This window comes from Arctopsyche grandis, chromosome 6, assembly GCF_051622035.1.
Source record: "Arctopsyche grandis isolate Sample6627 chromosome 6, ASM5162203v2, whole genome shotgun sequence".
NCBI lineage: Eukaryota > Metazoa > Arthropoda > Insecta > Trichoptera > Hydropsychidae > Arctopsyche > Arctopsyche grandis.
In genome coordinates this window covers 28,186,482-28,205,834 of record NC_135360.1, presented here as the reverse complement: position 1 = coordinate 28,205,834, position 19,353 = coordinate 28,186,482, and the positions used below count along the sequence as shown (strand labels likewise).

Sequence of the window (19,353 nt, the reverse complement as noted above, 5' to 3'; positions counted from 1 at the left end):
TCTCTAAAGTCAATGACCTAAAGTAGATTGGGTTCAGGTAATCTGTGTATATACCTGAAGGGTATGAATGAGACTTTCTAAGGTTTAATGTATCTATGTAAGGTTTGGGTGTGCAGAGTCCATGACGTGATCGAAATAATCTACATTTTCCATGACGACGATATTGATTTCGATTACGATTTCTATTCAGATTTCGATTCCGATTCATGTTTCTGATCCGGATCCCGATTCCATTTTAAGTACCGGTTCTGGATTCCTTTTTCAGTTCCGGTTCCGGATTTCTTTTTTAGTTACAGTTCCGGATTCCTTTTTCATTTTCAGATCCAGACTACTTTCTCAGTTCCGGATACGGATTCTTTTTTCAGTTTCGGTTACAGATTCCTTTTTCAGTTCCGGTTCCGGATTTCTTTTTCATTTCCAGATCAGGGTTTTTTTTCAGTTCCGAATACCGATTCCGTTTTCAGTTCCAGATCCGGATACCGATTTCAGTTCTGGATCCCGATTCCTTTTTTAGTTCCGGATCGGGATTATTTTTTCAGTTCCGGTTCCCGTATATATTATATGTATAAAAAAACCATTCGTTGTGTGTGTGTGTAATTCATTACTTATTGGCTGTCGTAATTTTTTTTTCGATTCATATCACAAATGAATGTTTACTATTAGATAAGCTATATTTAAGCGGTTTATATTACAAATACCAAGTGAAGCCGGGTAAAACTACTAGTACATATATACAATATTTAAGTATATACATATAATAATAAACCACTAGTGGTTCATTTTTAGGATACTCATTAAATTGATGTTTGAAATTTTGAAATTTATGTTATAAAATTTTATTAAATGAAAATGAATGAAGATTTACTTCAGTCATATAGGTTATTGATCACATTAAGAATATACATATACATACATATGTATATTAATGATCATAAGCAATTTAATAACATCGGAAAACTTATGAAAAATCAAAATGGGTATTTGTTCTTAAAACTTCTATTAAGTATAGACAGTTATGAAACATTTCGTTGTAGTTTCAATACAAGGATTGAAATGCACATTCAACAGGAATCATACGTTTGCCTGCCAAATGCTGCATACGTATATTCCTATATGTATACATATGTATGTATATACATTATGAATAGTAGTAGGCGTTAAATTTAGAAACAGTCGGCAAATCCATTTATTGACGTTTCGTACGATTGAGCTGTCTAGTTGAACGGACGTGTAAATTTGAACTGTCAGTATTGGCGTAGCTTTCGCGTAGCCAATACTACGCTAGTGTAGCGAAATCGATCAAAAAGGAAAAGGCATGTGATTACCACGTGTACGACTTCTGACACTCGGTAATTCGATTCAGACAACCACTGACAAATCTTCGACTGATGATATTCAATTGTGATGACTTTGATTCATTCAATCAAATCACTGAATATTAAATTCACACGCTAGTACATAACGATTAGGGTGCATCAGAAATAGCGAATTTCGGAATTTGGAATCAAATCAAGTTGGAAAAGACTTTCTGTTTCATAAAGAGTTCGTAAAAAAAAGAATAAGAATTGTAAAAAAAAAATTGTACTGCCGCCAGCCTATTAAAATTTGTTAACATCATAAATTTTAGCAATTTTCGAAGGCTATATTTTATTTTAGGCACTGATTAGTATTTTTCATTTTACATCAAAAAACTTCGTATCACATGTTTTTTAATAATACTACGGTTTAAAAAAAATCTGAAACTTTATCGCGCGTAACTCAAAGGCCAGTTTCAATATCATTGTGCCTTCAACATCGTTTTTTTCGTCTACTACTTTAAAATGATTTTATACTTTAATTTATTTAGAAAAAATAGCCCAATTGGTTTTGAACCCGATATAACTTTTAAAATCTGCATGATTATGATTGCCAAAGTCGTAAAAGTATGTACATATGTATACTTCAAGAGAAGCTTTATTAACGTATTGAAAAGATCGTCTTCTCTATGTGATTTATCTTTGAGTATCATACTCTATGCGATTTTTAGATCTGACCCAATTATATATATGCATATATCCAGTAGTGTGGACTAGTGGTTAGCATATAGTGGTTAGCGGTTCGATTCCCACTAGAAGCTGCTGGTCAGACGTTGATTTGTGACTCCAGGTCGATCGTTTCCTATCAGAGTTTGCCAATTTTTCTGATTTTCATTGAAACGGTTCCTGTAAATTCTGTTTTCCAATCTCTCTTGCAAATCTCAAGTTATTCAACGTCTTTAGGTTCGCCAATATGTATAATAAAATTCTGCAAAATTTCTCTATATGTACATGTCAATGTGAATGATGTTTGAATGAATTCGCATTGTAAAATTTGTATTGATTATATTGATCGTATTGTATCTGTATTAGTATACTTGTCGATTTGGAGTCATCTGTAAAAGCGAGTGTTTATTTTCGATTGAAATAAAATATAATATGAATAAACCTAACCGCATACGGAGTCCTTCCTAAAAACACCAATCAACCTTTAAATTACATTTTTTAATTTACATTAATGATGTTTCATTAACACTTGCACAATATGTAATTATTTTGCATTTATCAAAATAATGAAAGTAAAAAATGGCTTAAATAAATGTTGAAATATCGTTTCAAGTATTGAATTCTTATGTCATGAAAACTTCTTATATGAAAATCTTATGGTTATTTTTTGAATATTATTATTAATAATATATTGAATTTGAAATAGTAGTTTGTGCATTTTTTTAATTATAATAAATATAGGAATTTTGGTTTTATATTATTACAAGCTGTATTACCCGGCTTCATTACTAATATAATAGTAAACATTTTATTAAATTTATTTTATATAAATTTATTTGAATACTCATTTGTTTTTTTTATTAAATTGACTGTCACGAACAAACAAACATATGTATATAGTAAGTCTCTTTCGAAATCATATGTATACCAGAATGCGGCGCCTGCACCAAATGTGACTACGACCCCTAGGGCTTCACCCCCGGCACGAAGGCGGCTTCGCCCTCGGCGCCTTCGCCCCCGGGGACTTCGAATCCTTTGATTCGAAAAAATCGAATCGGCTACTATGAATCGAAAAAAAATACGAACCAACGAACGAAGGTTACATACATACAAAGTCTCTCTCCAAATTATTTATTAGATTATTATGCTTTTTTCAATTTAGAACATATATCAAAGGTAAAATATATTTTCATTCTTTTGCTGTCTGTAGACACTATCAATGACGGGTGTCGTAGGTGTACGGAGGTTTTTTTTTCGCATTTGCAAATGAAAAGTCAGCTTTTCAGAAAAGAATTTTCACTCTGCAGGTCGACGTCACCAAGAAAAGTTTTCTCTCTCGGGTGATAAATGGCGTGGTCGCGTAATGTATCTGTGTTACACTTTTATGGCGTTTAATATGGCGCGGCCGGCGTAAAAGGCTTTTACCAGTCCGAGTCGACTTAAATGACGGCCATCCGAAAAAATGACAGAACCAATAAATCATCCGGAAGGACCGAATTTATTATTGCAAACACGAATTGAAGTATTGAAATGCCTTTGAGCGTGCTGGAATATCGGACGCGCAGGAGCTGAACTGAGCTCCGCTCCGGAAAATGTCGGAAAATTCATCCATAATGATAGATTCAGACGCATAGATTCATTGGAAATTTAATGCATAACATTTAAGACACTTTGACGTGCCTTTTTTATTTGAACAATATTTACACAACGGTTTATACATTGTATTCAAAAGTTTTAGTCAAAGAAAACATGCTTTATGAATTTATACGATTGCTGAAACCTTTTTGGCATGTCTGTTTTACGGTACATTTTTATATACAAAAAATGTATAAAGCCTTTGAGTTTTTTCCTCTTTATGCCTTTAAAACAATAACATTAAAATAAAAATTAAAAAAAAGATTTTTTGTGTACAATATTAAATGATAAATTCAAAAAAGATCTGAATTATTGTAATTTGTTGAAAAAATATACAATTTTTGTGAATAAATTTAAAAATTAATCATTTTAAATTACTTTTTGTTTAATTGACAGTAGCACCAAAATTTTAGATGATTTTACAATTTCCTGTATGCGTTGTTTGTTGGATTGAATCGAAGCATCGCTAACTTTAACATTACTTTCAGTCGTTCACTGTTGCGTTACTTTCCGTGCTATTGATCTTTTGAAGTGGCCCTGTGAGATGAAAATCCAATTTTGTACGGCTATATTATTATACTGAAAAGTATCGATACATCCGATACTTAATTTATACGCACGTTTAACACTGAATACACCCTCTTTCAAATTCCGCATTATAATACCTTTGCTTTAAATTTAAGACAGCGTATTTCCGAATAAAAGAACACTTAACGTGAGACTTTTTATAATAATATGTATATATATATATATATATATATATATATATATATATATATATATATATATATATATATATATATATATATATATATATATATATATATATATATATATATATATATATATATATTTATATATATTTTTTTTTTTGAAATCTTGACCAGTATCGAGATTTCAAAAAAACACATTTTATAATCCCCGGAGTATATATTGTGACTAGAGATATTTAATAAAATAAAAACAGGCGAACGAGGCGTACAAACAATCAGCGAGAAGTGGTCCACGTATACTAAAGCGTTTGACCAATTAGGGCAACGACGATACATTCTGACCAATGGGTGCATTTTAAGCATCCTCTATAGGGATGTGGCGTGTGTATGTCTGACATTTGCTCCTGATATTGAGCGCCAAGTGACGGCAAACTGAGTGACGAGTGACGTCAGCGTCAGATGCGCTGCGCGGGAGCATACAGACATACACACATCCACGAAGACATACAAACACGCTTTCATTCATGATTTAGAACGAGTTAATGGGTTGGATCGGTGAGCGTATAATGCGCGCACTCAATGTTTTCTATTAATACATGCCCGTGAGTGACTTTACATTATATTTATATATAACATATAACTTTATTTTTTAATTCGTGTATCAATTCCTTTCCAAAACCACCCGTTGAAATCAACGGGAACAACACTAGTATGTGTATATATAATAATAATATGATTCAACACTGATCTGAATGTACTATGTATTTGACTTCACGATTTGGATAAATTGAGTCTATGCAATTTTATTTATATTGTCAAACTTTATTATGACACATTGGTAGCTTTAAATAAATGATTACACAAAAGAATATACTAAAAATAAAAATATATTTATAAAAAAACAACATAAATAGAATTTGGGAGGGGAATATTTCGCATCAACAGCCTGTAGCGATCTATCACAATTTATTGTCATATCACTATAGTGATATGTATTTATTTTTCGAAAATTATTAGTTGACCTTTAGTGAGAATGTCCTCAGCACAAAAAGTGACCCCGATAGTTATGAAAAGCCGCGGCCTATAAAAGCCGACGCACACAATGGAAATTACTTAAGCGAGGACAAGCTTTTCATTTCAGTTTTTCGCACCTCGCGATACATAATATGTTGCGTGCGACCAATCGACAAAAGTCGCCAGACGTTTTAAATTATCCCCGAAATAAATAAAATAAGCCCGAATTAAACTCACAACGAGTCTAATTTAAACTTGAACTCTAGTGAATAATCAAAATTATCGATCGTAACTTTTTCATTAGCCCGTACATAACTCGCTCAGTTTATACTTTGACTTCGTGAGTTTGACTTTAGCCGTACAGTGCGAACAAACACTTTTAAATAGACAATATCAACATCGACCTCTGAGCGTTATAAGTTCGTTATTATTATATCACGCCGGGCACAAGTGGAAAAGCAATAATGAAATTGTATTTTATGAGATGTTTCGCAGAAGTTTTGCCAAGTTTACTGATATTTTCTCGAGTGTTTAGTCGCCAGTCAAGTTATCGCCATAGTTTCGACAGAACATTGTCATGTATCGATAAATCTATCACATTTCCCGACGTGTCCAAATATAATGGCTCAATTTAATACACGTGTATTTTCTTAGGTTAGATTAAAGTTGTGCATATATAATTTTAGACTTAGTTATTATTGTGCGAGTCGTTTGAGTATAATATTTATATTCATTTAAATTTAAATTAAAACGGCGTTTAATTTTATAATAGTTTGAGATTACTAAAAAACGCCACAAACACGAACTAAAATTTGTGCTAACTGGGCGTGAATTTCCACTCGTATTATTTTCGCTAAATTGAACCAATTTCATAGACAAATAGACCGAATTATATATAATGTATAACACTTAAAATTTTCATCTATTACATCATCAGTTTTCCCAATTAGTCACCTGTAAGCAAAATTTTAATATAAGCTGCCAATTTTTTATTTTGAAAAATTACGACAACCGCAAAAAATTCATTAAATTAGTTTATATATGTAGGTATACCAACATGAATGTGTACATATTATTATTATAAATCGAGTATAATTAAAACTTTATAGGAATCTATGACATTCAAATAGTCTGAAAATAATTTAGCAATCAAGAATGTACAACCAATTCTCTATTGATATATGTAGGTGATTGCATACGAATTAATTTCGTTACAATATATGTATGTGTATTGAAAATTCATTAATTTTGAAATATGTGTGTTTTGGAATATGTTTAAGACGTAAAAACGTAATTTAAAATATCAATTATTTTTTATTGGAACCATATTTCTAGAGAAGGCGGCATTTTGAACTTTGCCTAATGGCGGCACATTGTCTAGGGAAGTCTTTGATTACACTGTTCGACACGAAAAATGGTTCAGAGACGAGATAAGGCTTTTCTTATAGATATTTGGCCAGTAAACATGAATCTGGTAATAAAAATGTTGATTGGCTCAAGATTCAGAGATATGTATATGTGTTTTTTAAATTGCGCAATTTTTCGTTTATTTTATCGAGGTAATCCAGTTATCAATAGAATTTTTGTTATTAATCCACAAGAATAGTCTAAAGATGATTTTTCTAAGTAGAATTTTATTTAATTCTCATATAAGGCAATTTAATATATGATCCCTATTAATTCAATTCAGATTCGTAAATACGAGTAAATACTAGTTCGAGCTTTTAGCTCGCAATTTTACCGATTTAAAATTCAGCTCACTTCCAATTAACCCCTTTAAATTAAAACAAAAAATAGTGTGGCCAAAACACTATTCCAATAAACATGTTCCAATAGAAAATAATCAATATAAAATAGTATTAACGGTGAGAAAAAATCCCAAGTGAATATACCTACTTTTGACTTTTGATTTAAACTGGACGACTACTTAGAGAGATTTTAATGCTGAAAAGTACTAAAAATGAAAGATAAAATACCCAACTATAGATTCCAATATTAATTTTGAAAAGGAAATTGACATATTTTGAGACATCGACCGAACAACACCAAAATATAGAAAAATCGCGCGATTTAAAAAATACATATATCTCCGAATCTCGAGCCAATCAACATTTTTTATTACCAGATTCGTGTTTACTGGGCATAGATCTATAAGAATATATCATATTTTGTCTCTAAATAAAAAAAAAGTCGTCATTTGTCGAACAGTGTTATTATTATAATCAAGCGTGATTCTTGTTCTATTCAACAATATAATATATAAAAGATACGAGAGATAATCTGATATATGTAGATTTTTAAAAGGCCATTATTTTCGATTAGATTTTTACATTAATATGTATGCTGATAGTTTTAATTAAAGTAAAATATATTATGTGGCAGTATTCAGTAGAAAACTATATGAAATGATGTAACGAACTAAAGCGTCGTAATTTCACCTCGGTAAAGTCCTGAAAAATACCGCAAGTTGATTGAACACCTTCAGTTTGAAAACATTAGTAACTGAAACGCAAGTTTTAATGGTGAAATAGACAAAGTGCTCCAGACCGTTATAAATAATTCCTTGTGACCATTAGTAGCCTACAGGACTAAAGGACACGGTTCGCGCAACGTTCAACTTAACAAACTCCACACTAACGATAACTGTAGTAGATATTACAATAAATAAATAGATTTTGACGTACAATTACGATATTGGTAAAGTTACATAGCATATTAGCGGTAAATGCGACTTTTAACGAGTGTTAGCAACCATATAAAAATGAGTTGGTCTGTGGCATAAAAATTATCATTGTATGGAACGATTATAGTTAGTAATTTAAGGTATAATAGTAAAAAAGGACAAAAACCTTATAAATGTAATACTTATAAATGTTCATAATACTTTTTATACACTTAAATACTATTTTTAACTTAAGTACCTTTAAAGCTAACAGTCTAAAGCAAACAGCGTTTTAGTAATTTTTGTTTAATTCTGAAGGATAATTAACATGTTATTATAACCAATGAAACTCTTCACAAGTTTATTAGTATGGTTATAGTTGAATCTTTCATATACTCTCCTGGTTGTTTTATTAATAACAAAGGAATATAATTTTGGAACTGTTGTTTTATCACGATAGTATAAATAAACGATTTTTTGTGATTTATCTTGGATTATTTTAATTTTTCAGTAGTTTATATTGTAGATATTATTATGTAGTCAATAAGGGTAAAATGAGTGCGTGATGTGTTTTATTCTATTTTATTATGATGACGAGTTTTGGTGATTAAAATATTAAAAATAATGGGTTTTATAAATGAATTGACATGCATAATATGTACATACATACATACATATGAGCAGTTATATTTAAAATTGGCATGGATTCACTTTTCTTCATTTCGATAAATATTTCGCAAAACATTAAATATGATTTTATGCGTTTTACAATATTTAAAAATACTGATGGTCTATAATGTGTTTATTCTGCTTTTCCAAGATTCTAGACATATCGAATTAAAATAAGTGATAGCAATTTGTGAATTAAGTCAAACAGAAATAGTGTTTTTGCAACTGAAAATTATACTTCCGCCGCTTTCAAACATGAACGCTCATATACTGATGTAATAATAAGAGTTTCCGATGCACGATTCACTGAAAGTTTGAATTTATTCCTTTTTTTTCGTTAATTTACACCCACTCGTCGAGAACGTGTCTCTTATTATCGAATTCCTGTGTTTCGAATAAACAAATAGTCGCTGGGAAAGCGATCATTTTCCTCTCTTTTTCGAGTGAGAGGGTTCGGCTCGCTCCTGGTGATTCGGTGATCTTGACGCGTACAAAGTATTTTGGGATCATTAAAAACGAGCCGACCGCTGTGGGGAACGGCTAGAAGTTCCCGTTCACTAAACATCCAGGTTCGAGGGGACTTTCTGAATCCCAACAGGGTTGTTTTGTCCCACCCGTTCCCTCTCCTAGGGCCGAATTGGGCCGTTACGCACTGGTGATTATTTGCGCCGCGCCTCACCGAATTCGCTAATAAATACTGCGGCCCTGTACCGTTTCACGAATGGACGTGCAATTTCGATCAGGTATCTACAACGTACATACGTATTTTATTACCCATATTTAAATATTGAAACAAGCTTACATTCGATATAAAAAAAATATATATCTACCAGTGGGCGGGCGAAATGTATTCAAAGTTTTTCCAATTCTATTGAAAATTAAAATACCAGAGTAACTAGTTTACAAAGAATGATTTATTTCATCGTTGTCACAAACATCTTCAAAACGGCGGCTATTTGCATTATTTAAAATACTTGGTAGATGTGGCATATCCAACGAACCCACGGGGTTTGTCAAACGATTTCGAAAATTACAAAGCAACAAATAAAACGTGTGGAAAACTGTTTTAAATACAAAAAATAAAATGCATATAGAAAAGCTGAAAGAAAATAACAATATCCGAAAAAGAAGAACTAAATTATTTTTTAGGTAATCATCAAGTTTATTTTTGAAAAAGTTTAGGTTATTTATTCATTTGGCAAATTTTATGACAAATTCTATATACTCTATTTAAAAAAAAGGAATTTCTAATTATTTTGCATATATGGGATACTGAGTCTGATGGTATAGTCTCTCAGATGAGTATTTTTGCTTATTATTGGACGGTTGTAGTGGCTATTTATAATTTTGTGAACTTTATTAAACGATTAGATTGCCTTTTCTTTTCAATTTTATACCGTATTTAAGTCAGAAAGACATTTTTGAAATTCTTCTTTGAACCCTTTCAATATATACATACATATAGGTACATATATGTAATATAATTTTTGATGCAATATTGTAGGCTGACAATAATTCGCAAGAATAATAATTGTATTAGTTGAACAAAATTGAGTTTTGCTTTGATTTAGGTAATATTGTTGTGTGAAAGATTATCTTGGATTAATAGTAATATTAAAGCCAATTTTTTTTCTTACTGGTCCTACCACTAATATGCATCATAATGAATAGATGACGCATATCAATAAATTACCGTTATATAAAATAAATAGTCTAATAATAAAAAAAACGCAATGGAAAAATATTATATACCTATGTATACATCCATCAGTAGAGGACGGTAGAGTTTTCACTCTCTAAGCAAAAGCTCTACAATCTGAGATATTGTTGTGGCTTAATTTATACTGGGAGGTTAATAAAATGAATCACTTGATGCGTTCTAGGTCGCAAAAGTACCGTAAAAACTTTCAGCATAAAAGAAAATTCCCTCAGAGAGTTGAGAGTGTGGGTAGGAAGAGGTAGAAAAAAGGCGTTCAAATCGACTTTTTTAGCGTTTGATGCCGAAGTTTATGGTGTCACGTAGAGCCTATAAAATTTGGAATTATTGCCGCATTCGCATTATTTTATTGGATTTGTATCCGTTTCGAAATGCACTTGTGCAAATAATGGCATTTGCGGCGGCGACACGTGCACGACCCCAGTTCTATTTAAAACGTTCCAAGCCCAATAAAAATTAACCCCTGTGTGTGTTTGTTACATCGGAATTCATTTTCAGCATTGATCAATCGAGTCAAATACTGACAGTAAATAATAATAGCCGGAAATAACTAACCACATACTAAATATAATATCCTTACAATGCTTTATTTATTTATATTTGTCGTAGGTGTGTCATTCATTCATCATTTTTATAAACCAATATAAGCAATTTCTGGACCTTCAATTTAATATAATTCAAGTTATTTATATTTACATCAATTAACGAATACATTATACATACGTTTTTATATAAATATGATGCAGTGTATTTGAATATATGTACGTACGGGATAAATCAAATTGCAAGTCCAAATCAATTCGTCATGATAGTCAGAGTTACATTGTGCTTAAGAGTTTTCAAATTTTTATTTTTGATTATTGTGATAATTTCATATCTCAGTAATATATGTAAGTATTTATTTACCAATGATATCTATTTGATATAAAATAACATTTTAAAATTTCGTCTCGGGTGACGCCAGATATACATATGTACATATTTACTAGTGTATATATATATATAAAAATCAATGTTTGTCTGTCTGTCACGTATGCGTTCCTATACCATTCTACCGATTGCAATGAAGTTTACAAGAGTTACGTATTGTGTGTATGTCCGTTTTTTCCATTGCCGGAAATTTTTGTACCAAATCTAGAAATAAGCTTTTGGATTCTCTTTTATTAATTTGGATTTACTTTGGATTCTCTTTTATTTTATTTATTTTAGTATTCTTAAGAAGCTACTTTAAATAAGTTTACTTTTATAATAAATTTTTTCTAGTTAATAGATATATTATGTATTGTTTACATTTTTATATATTTCGTAAATAAATAAATATTTTTTTATTAATAAAAAAAAATTGAAAAAAAAAGTTTTTTTTACATGTGTCCCGGGATCCCGGGAATCCCGGGAACGATCCCGAGCTCCGTCCCGTGTCCCGGGAATTGAAAAAGTCCGGGAATACAGAAACCCTAATTGCAATGCATGGCGGGTTCAGCTAGTATGTTATAAAATTGTGATCTAGAACTTTTTATGGTTGAAATGAAACAAGTTTAACGAGAAAGCCTTTGATAAACAATAATAAAAATGGAACAAGAGCGATACAAAATAGCTAGGTGAACTAGTTTGAGCTCAAGTTGGGACGAAAACGTGTAAAATAATATATTAATAGAAATGTACTTTAAGTATGAGCATTTAAATGTTTAAATTTTGAACACAAAAATGACATGTTTAATTGATGATTTATTGTTTTTACATTTTAAAATATCTTCATCATCATTATCATCTACAGCCACTCATCATCTACTGCTGGATGAAGGCCTCTCCAACAAGCTTCCCATCGTGTTTTTTTTTGCGCAACTCTCACCCCATGTGTGGAATGAGCCACATATTTTCCTAATTTCATCTATCCATCTTCCCTGCGGTCGTCCTTTTACCCTATTGCATTCTCTACGGTACCATTGTAGCACTTCTTTTGTCCATATTTCGTCCATTACTCTAGCCACGTGGCCCGCTCATTGCCATTTCAATCCCTTTACTCTATCACGATCACTGGCAAAATGCATTGATCAAATAACTTTTTCTTCGAGCAGAGTGGCATTTTTGATTTAAAAACAACATTCATTCGTCCAAATGCACTCCATCCTAATTTCATACGTCTCTTTATTTATTTTTCTTTACTACCAGACATGTCTTTTATTTGACCCAAATATTAATAATTATTAATTACTTATTTACTACTTCTACTATTTTAAAATATACATTTACTTTATTGCTATTCAGAATCATGCATATTGTCCAATTGTTTAAAATATAAATTTGGTTGAACGTTTTCTTTAATTGTGCCTTAAGCATTTACAATAAAATAAGAAAGCATTATCAATACCTACTACCAAAAATAGAAAATATTTCAATTAATTATAAAAAAAATCTTTTTAAAAACAAACCGCTTTTTTAGTTTTGTATATAATATTAAGATATAAATTATTATTTTGAATAAAAATACCAATAATTTTATTTTACTACCACCATCTATGTTTTTTTACTACCGCCATATATGTATAAAACTAAAGACTACATAGACGTCACCTAGATTTCAAATTTGCAAACTTCAAACGCGTCTTAAACGATATTTTATCTCTATCGTAATGGCGGAGGATCCATTTACTTATATTGATCAGCAAAATGAGCAATATGGAAAAGTATGAAAACGATCGGATAAGAGGCAAATTTTTTCCTGAATTGTAATCGTAAAGGAGGTTTGTAAAAATAGATAGCAATAACCAATAGAATAGTCCTATGATACACATATTGTAACAAAGTTTTTTTTAAATCAAATTTATATAGTAAGAAATATGAATACTGCAATAGTCGATTAGAAAAATTATATTTGTAGTTATGTATGCTTGATTATGATATTCAGAGGCTACCACTCGCATACACATGCAGATCCTCGAACTATTCAATTCCAAAACTTATATATGTATGTATGTATGTATTATTTTATTTTATTTTAAAAAATCAATACCACAGAGACTTGACAGGTTGCCCCAAAGCGTCAATGTGATTTTAATACAAATAATAAAAATCATAAAAATTACAAAAAAAAACATCATAAAAAAAATAATAAAAATCACAAATAAAAAAAAACATAAGAAAATAATAAAAATCATAAATAAAAAAAAACATCATAAAAAAATAATAAAAATCAAGTAAAAAATATGTACACAAAATAAAAACAAAGAAATAAGATTGAAAAATTTATATCGTGCTATTTAGGATGTGTTCCACCAACTCAACATAACTGGCATCGAATAGGTCCAAGTAATGTGCCAGTAAGTTAAGGAGTCGAACAGCTCTCGAGAGGGGGGAGTTCATGAGCACGTTTGATTTAGCCCTAATTGGCAAAAATATATCATGTTTTCTTAAAACTCTACGATTTTCCGGGGCCCAGAATTTTAGTTTCTCCAGGATAGTGGGATTGTGAATCTCTCCTCTAAGTAATTTTACGAAATGTTTCCCAAGAAATAAATCTCTTCTCTTTGCCAGGGAGTTGAAACCCAAAGATCCCAAGACAAAGGCACTAGGGAACAGATATGGATAAAATCCAAATGTCTTCAGATATAAAAATCTAAGGAATTTCCTTTGGACTCGTTCCAACATTAGAGAGTAACGAAGTTGATAGGGAGACCATATAATGGAGCCAAACTCGAGCACACTGCGAACTAATGTACAATATAAGAGACGAATGGCAGTGAGCCCTAGTTCGGACGAATTACGGATTACGAATCCAAGGATTTTTGTTGCCCTATCACAGATATTCTCAATGTGAATGTTGAAACTCCAACTATTTTCGAAGACTATTCCCAGATCAGATATAAATAATTCTCTCTGAAGAAGAGAATCATGAAATTTATACGGATATTTAATAGGAGAACGAGAACGAGAGTAAGAAATGACCCGACACTTTAGGATATTGAAGGGAAGTTTATTAACATTAGCCCATTCATAAATAGAATTCAAATCCTCTTGCAAATAAAGAGCGTCAGGTAAATCAATTATTCTCTTATTAATTTTTAATTTTTATTCGAATACACCATCCCATGGTTAAAACGCAAAATGTCAGCTGCAATTGCGTCCATTCCAACCGATTCGCATCGACATGTCGGTTTCGCCCTGGGGGTGATTGTTGCCGTTTACGAACCCAGGGGAAAATTTAGTACGTCCACCATGTTCGAAGGCTTCACATTTCAGTGGCAGTCGTATTTCAACGTGGCTGTTAGTGGTAATGCTATATCGTGGTAATTGGCTCGGCGTGCGGCGCATCCTTGTTATTACATATATTCGATACAATAATGCATCTGAAATTCTAGCCCCATTGAATACAACACACACACACACACACTGTGTATTGTGTTGTAATTAACATATTCGTATGGTGGCTGGCTTTTAATCCATTTTCATCATGTTGCTAATTCGGTTGTTGGATGGTTTGCTTCTATGGGTGAAAGTTTCAGTGCGCTTGGTGGAAAACTTTGCAAGTGGTGTTTAATTTTATGACAAGTACATGGAAGTGCTTTTCATTGTATAGCAATACATTACTTCCATATTCAATTCAACATAAGTCTCTTTTATTATACTTGTTCATCTACTGTAAGATTATTTACGTATTATAAAAGACCTACTGGGTAGTTAGAACGTTCGTTAAAATTAATCACTTAGTTTTATTCAAATGATTTTTTTACATTGTATATAAAATTTAATTGTAAAAAAAAGGATTCCGCCTTTTGTGGCTTCAAGATTTTGATAATCAAATGAATATTCCTACAAATTATGTAAAAAAAATTCGGATGTGAACAACCCACGACTTTATTTATGTATTTTGGGAATATACGAAGGTTACAAAACAAAATTCGATAATTAAACAAACATTTTCGGTAATACGTAAAGCATTTTCGGTACAAATTGAGCGCAAATGTATTGAAATTTACACGAGACAAAAGTTCTACTTCCGGTTGTCGTATTTTTTTCAAATGTTTATTACTTAAAATTACTATAAATATTACACACATTAAATCTTAGAAAATAAAAATAATTTAAAAGGTCAAAATAAATAATGAAATATTGTTTAAAAAAAAAAAGACTACTTCCGGTTTACGAATTCTGACTTGATATGTTCAGGGGTCTGGAAGAAATCATATGGTCGCAACCTTTTTAAAGAGGAAAAAATCCCACTTCCACTTTATTAAATTAAGTGTTTTTTTTTTATTTTCATCACATATCACAAGGATTATACATTATGTTTCTCGTGAAGGGCACACATGTTAAAAAATCGATCAAGAGTAAACTGCGACTTTTGGTTGACCACCATATTTTATACATATATATATAATTTGGTATTTAGCTTAAACTTATAGATATGAAATTTTAGTTCAATAAACCAAAAGGTTTCTGAGAAAAACATAAAAAGCCTCAATTCTCTAGAGTAAAAGTACTATTTCCAGTTGAGGTAAAAATATTTTTAAAACATATAATCATAAAATTTATAATATCTATTAAATGTAAAAAAAATTCAGTCTGATTCAGTGAGCAGTTTGGGAGATAATTGAATTCAAAAACTTAAAAAAAGAGGACACCTATAAAAACACATACCATTTCCGGTCGACTTAAAAATTTGAAAAAAATTACATCGTATCGATAACAATTTCAGTAACCTATATTAAGTTTTAGTTCGATAGGACTAACGGTGTTCAAAAAATGGACACACATACCCACATTCTTCTAGATCATGAAAACATGATCGATTCCGAGTCCGAATCAGTCAAAATCTCGACTTTGAATTTTCGCATGATCACAAAACTATTGTTACTACGATACATATATAGATAAAGTGAAAATTAATTTTAATTTTGGCTATAAATATATATTTATATACATATGTACAATAAGAGAGACTTGTTTTATTTTTCTGTAATTTATAGCATTTGTTAACAAATTACGGCCAGACAACAGCTGTACGTTGGTTTGACGCAATTTTTCAAACATAAAAGCGAGTGGCAACAGGGTTTAAACGCAGCGTTAATTTTAACGCCTACGAAGCGTATTAGTTTTAATTACAATATTATAACCGTTGATATACATCACGTCAAACGGGCCCCGTTTGCGACGTCAGCTCCTTGCACATAACGTAGGATGAAATTAAATTTCGTTTAATGTAAATATATGTCAGACGATTCGTTTCGGTCCGTTTTACATACTGAAGGAGGGGAGGGAAGCTTTCTAAAGTTTACACGAAGATTTAATGAAAATTCATACTGTCATTTTTCACGCGTCCTCCATTAGGCTCGGTTCCCATGCTCACTTTTCCCGGGCGCAGGCTGTTGTGCCAATTTCGAGCCAGCCAACTGCTCTCCCAAATATCTGAGCTTTCGCCCTCCTCTATTAAATCTTACTTTATGATAAACAACCGCCGGGAAACGACCGTCCGAGAGCGCTTGTTGCGAGAGTAATTTGACGAGATTTCACATTAGCCCACTGACTGTCTGGTGAAAAGGGGGTGGAAAACTTACATAGACGCAATAGATTTTCACACAACAGATTAGAGCTTTTGCAAATTCGTAAAGAGCCTATTTATAGGTATGTGTGTGTGAGTGGGGGGGTGTGTTTCCACTTTGATACGTTCCATCAATCTGATCATCGTATGCTTCGTTGAGTTGCTTAAAGACTGGATATACATATATATTAAGCGCAATCACTGTATGTATTTGTATACTCGATAATAATAGCTACACTTTGAGAGAAAAAATCTTGCAGTTCAATACATGCTAATTATAAAGCAGTGGAGATTTTTCAGAAAATTGGCGTGTTTTCCTGTAGAAAATTTCTCAGTATTGAACTAGCGTTGTATCGATTTAAAACAATTCTTTGTTGGGTTCTGAATTTTCGGTGTAATGTTATATTATTTATTTTAATATCGTTTCGTATTCATGTTGATATGAAATATATATACGTATGTATATACATATGTACCAATTTACTGCGAGTTTAATAATTTCAACATATTTGAAGCATTAAATTTGCATACGATTTTCATATGAAATATCTAATATACGAAATTGAAATATAATTCGGTGAATTCAATATTAAAATGATGTAATACAGCTTTTGAAACAAAATTTGACATACTTTTATGGTAAATTTCGCTTGAACTATTCTGCCAAAATTACGTATTTTGTTGTACGTAAACACAGCTTATCATGTTTCAATTACGAATTTAACCATCCACAAAATAGCGTCAAAGCAATAACATATACAAGTATCAAAATTTACTTGTAATTAGTTATTACAGAAATAATGCAGTGCTTTTTGATTGAAAGTACGAACATACATTTTAGGACTTTCATTTTTAATTTTCACATATGCAGGGTATTTTTTGAAAGAATTTTCCAGAATATTTCCACCCAGTTATGTGGATAAGGAATAAATGTATAAAAGGTCTCATTTCAGTAGTCGCCATTGAGCATACATATGTATGTATGTTCGAAAGTCTCATACGAGTATTATTTAAAATTTCGACATCACGTCAAAAAGCTCACTAAGCAAACCGGTAGGATTAGCTCGCCTTATCAGTGTGTATATATATGTATGTACATTAATTAATCAACCAGGGGAACTGTGTAAGTTTGAGACTACAAAATAAGCCCGATGTGATTCCGTTTGCTCTGGCCAGGTTTCTCTCTCTCACTCACCCTCTTGCCCTTCATCTAATCTCGATCTTCATCAAAACTCGGGAGGGTGTATAGGAGGGGTTGGGGTCTCATCGATTCCGTTCAAAGTTAGCTTAACCCCCTGCCGTCACATCACTCTCTTTCTCCCACCTCGTGTCCCCTCCCATCGGCTCCATAATGAGAGGATTATTTCGTTCGTCGGAAAATCTGACAAATCCTTAGTTCATTTCGGCGACGTACATCAAATTTTACACTGGACTTCGTTATCGACAATCATAAGTGTGATTTTTTTTTTTGGTATTGTTATTATATATAATATTTTATACATTGAAATTCCATCAAAATATGATACCTTCTACTATACCTACATACATATGTATATAAAGTCAAATGTTTCCATATTCGCAGTGCAAGTTTACAAATTTCAATTTAGAACTACTGAATTTAATTTGTGCTCTTTATTATAATACTCTAACTACATACATACATACTTGTAAATCACAACGTATAATAAAAATTCTGAGAAATGCCCGGAGATTCAGCTTTAAAATTGGCAATGCGTGATAAATGTAAGTTCCTTCTACGTGTATTAAATTTTATTGAATTCGTAGATAATTTTAACAACGATTACAATTTCACTTTTAAATCGCACTTATTTTTTTACTCAATAATGTACGTATGTATATGTATAAGTTTTTAAATAGTCACTTACGAATATTCACTTACGAATATTTAAAGTATACAGATTTAAAACCTTCGGCATACTGTGTTAATACTCCAGAGGTATTTGAAAATTAGCCTAATAGAAAAAATCTTATTTTACTTTTTGAATTTTTGAAATCGGAGTCGAAGTCGGATTGTGAGAAAATGTCAAAATTGGCGCCGGAGTTTTAACGACTTCATTGCTCTAGTAAATAATATTATATATAAAACTATATATTAATTTATTTATATAAAAAAAAACAACCACAACAATATTAAAACAACCACGTAGATATGTATATAAAACATTGACGTCAAAAAAATCTAAAGATAAAGAACAACAATATTAGAAAAAAAATAATAATTGGGATATAAGTACATAAAGAAGAGCAAGATCTATGTAAAAGGAATTACAGCAATAGTTACAAAAAATAATTACAAAATAACAGATAATCAGAAAAATATTAAAATCTTTTAAAACCATGAAGAAGAGATAAAACCCAAAATTACC

General features: G+C 31.3%; 1 protein-coding gene across 1 annotated transcript in view; it reads left to right on the top strand.

The window, feature by feature from the left end:
* rsh (Rap GTPase activating protein radish) overlaps positions 1–19,353 on the top strand; it is a 126,539-nt gene that overhangs the window by 30,022 nt on the left and 77,164 nt on the right. The gene's annotated exons all lie outside the window — the stretch shown is intronic.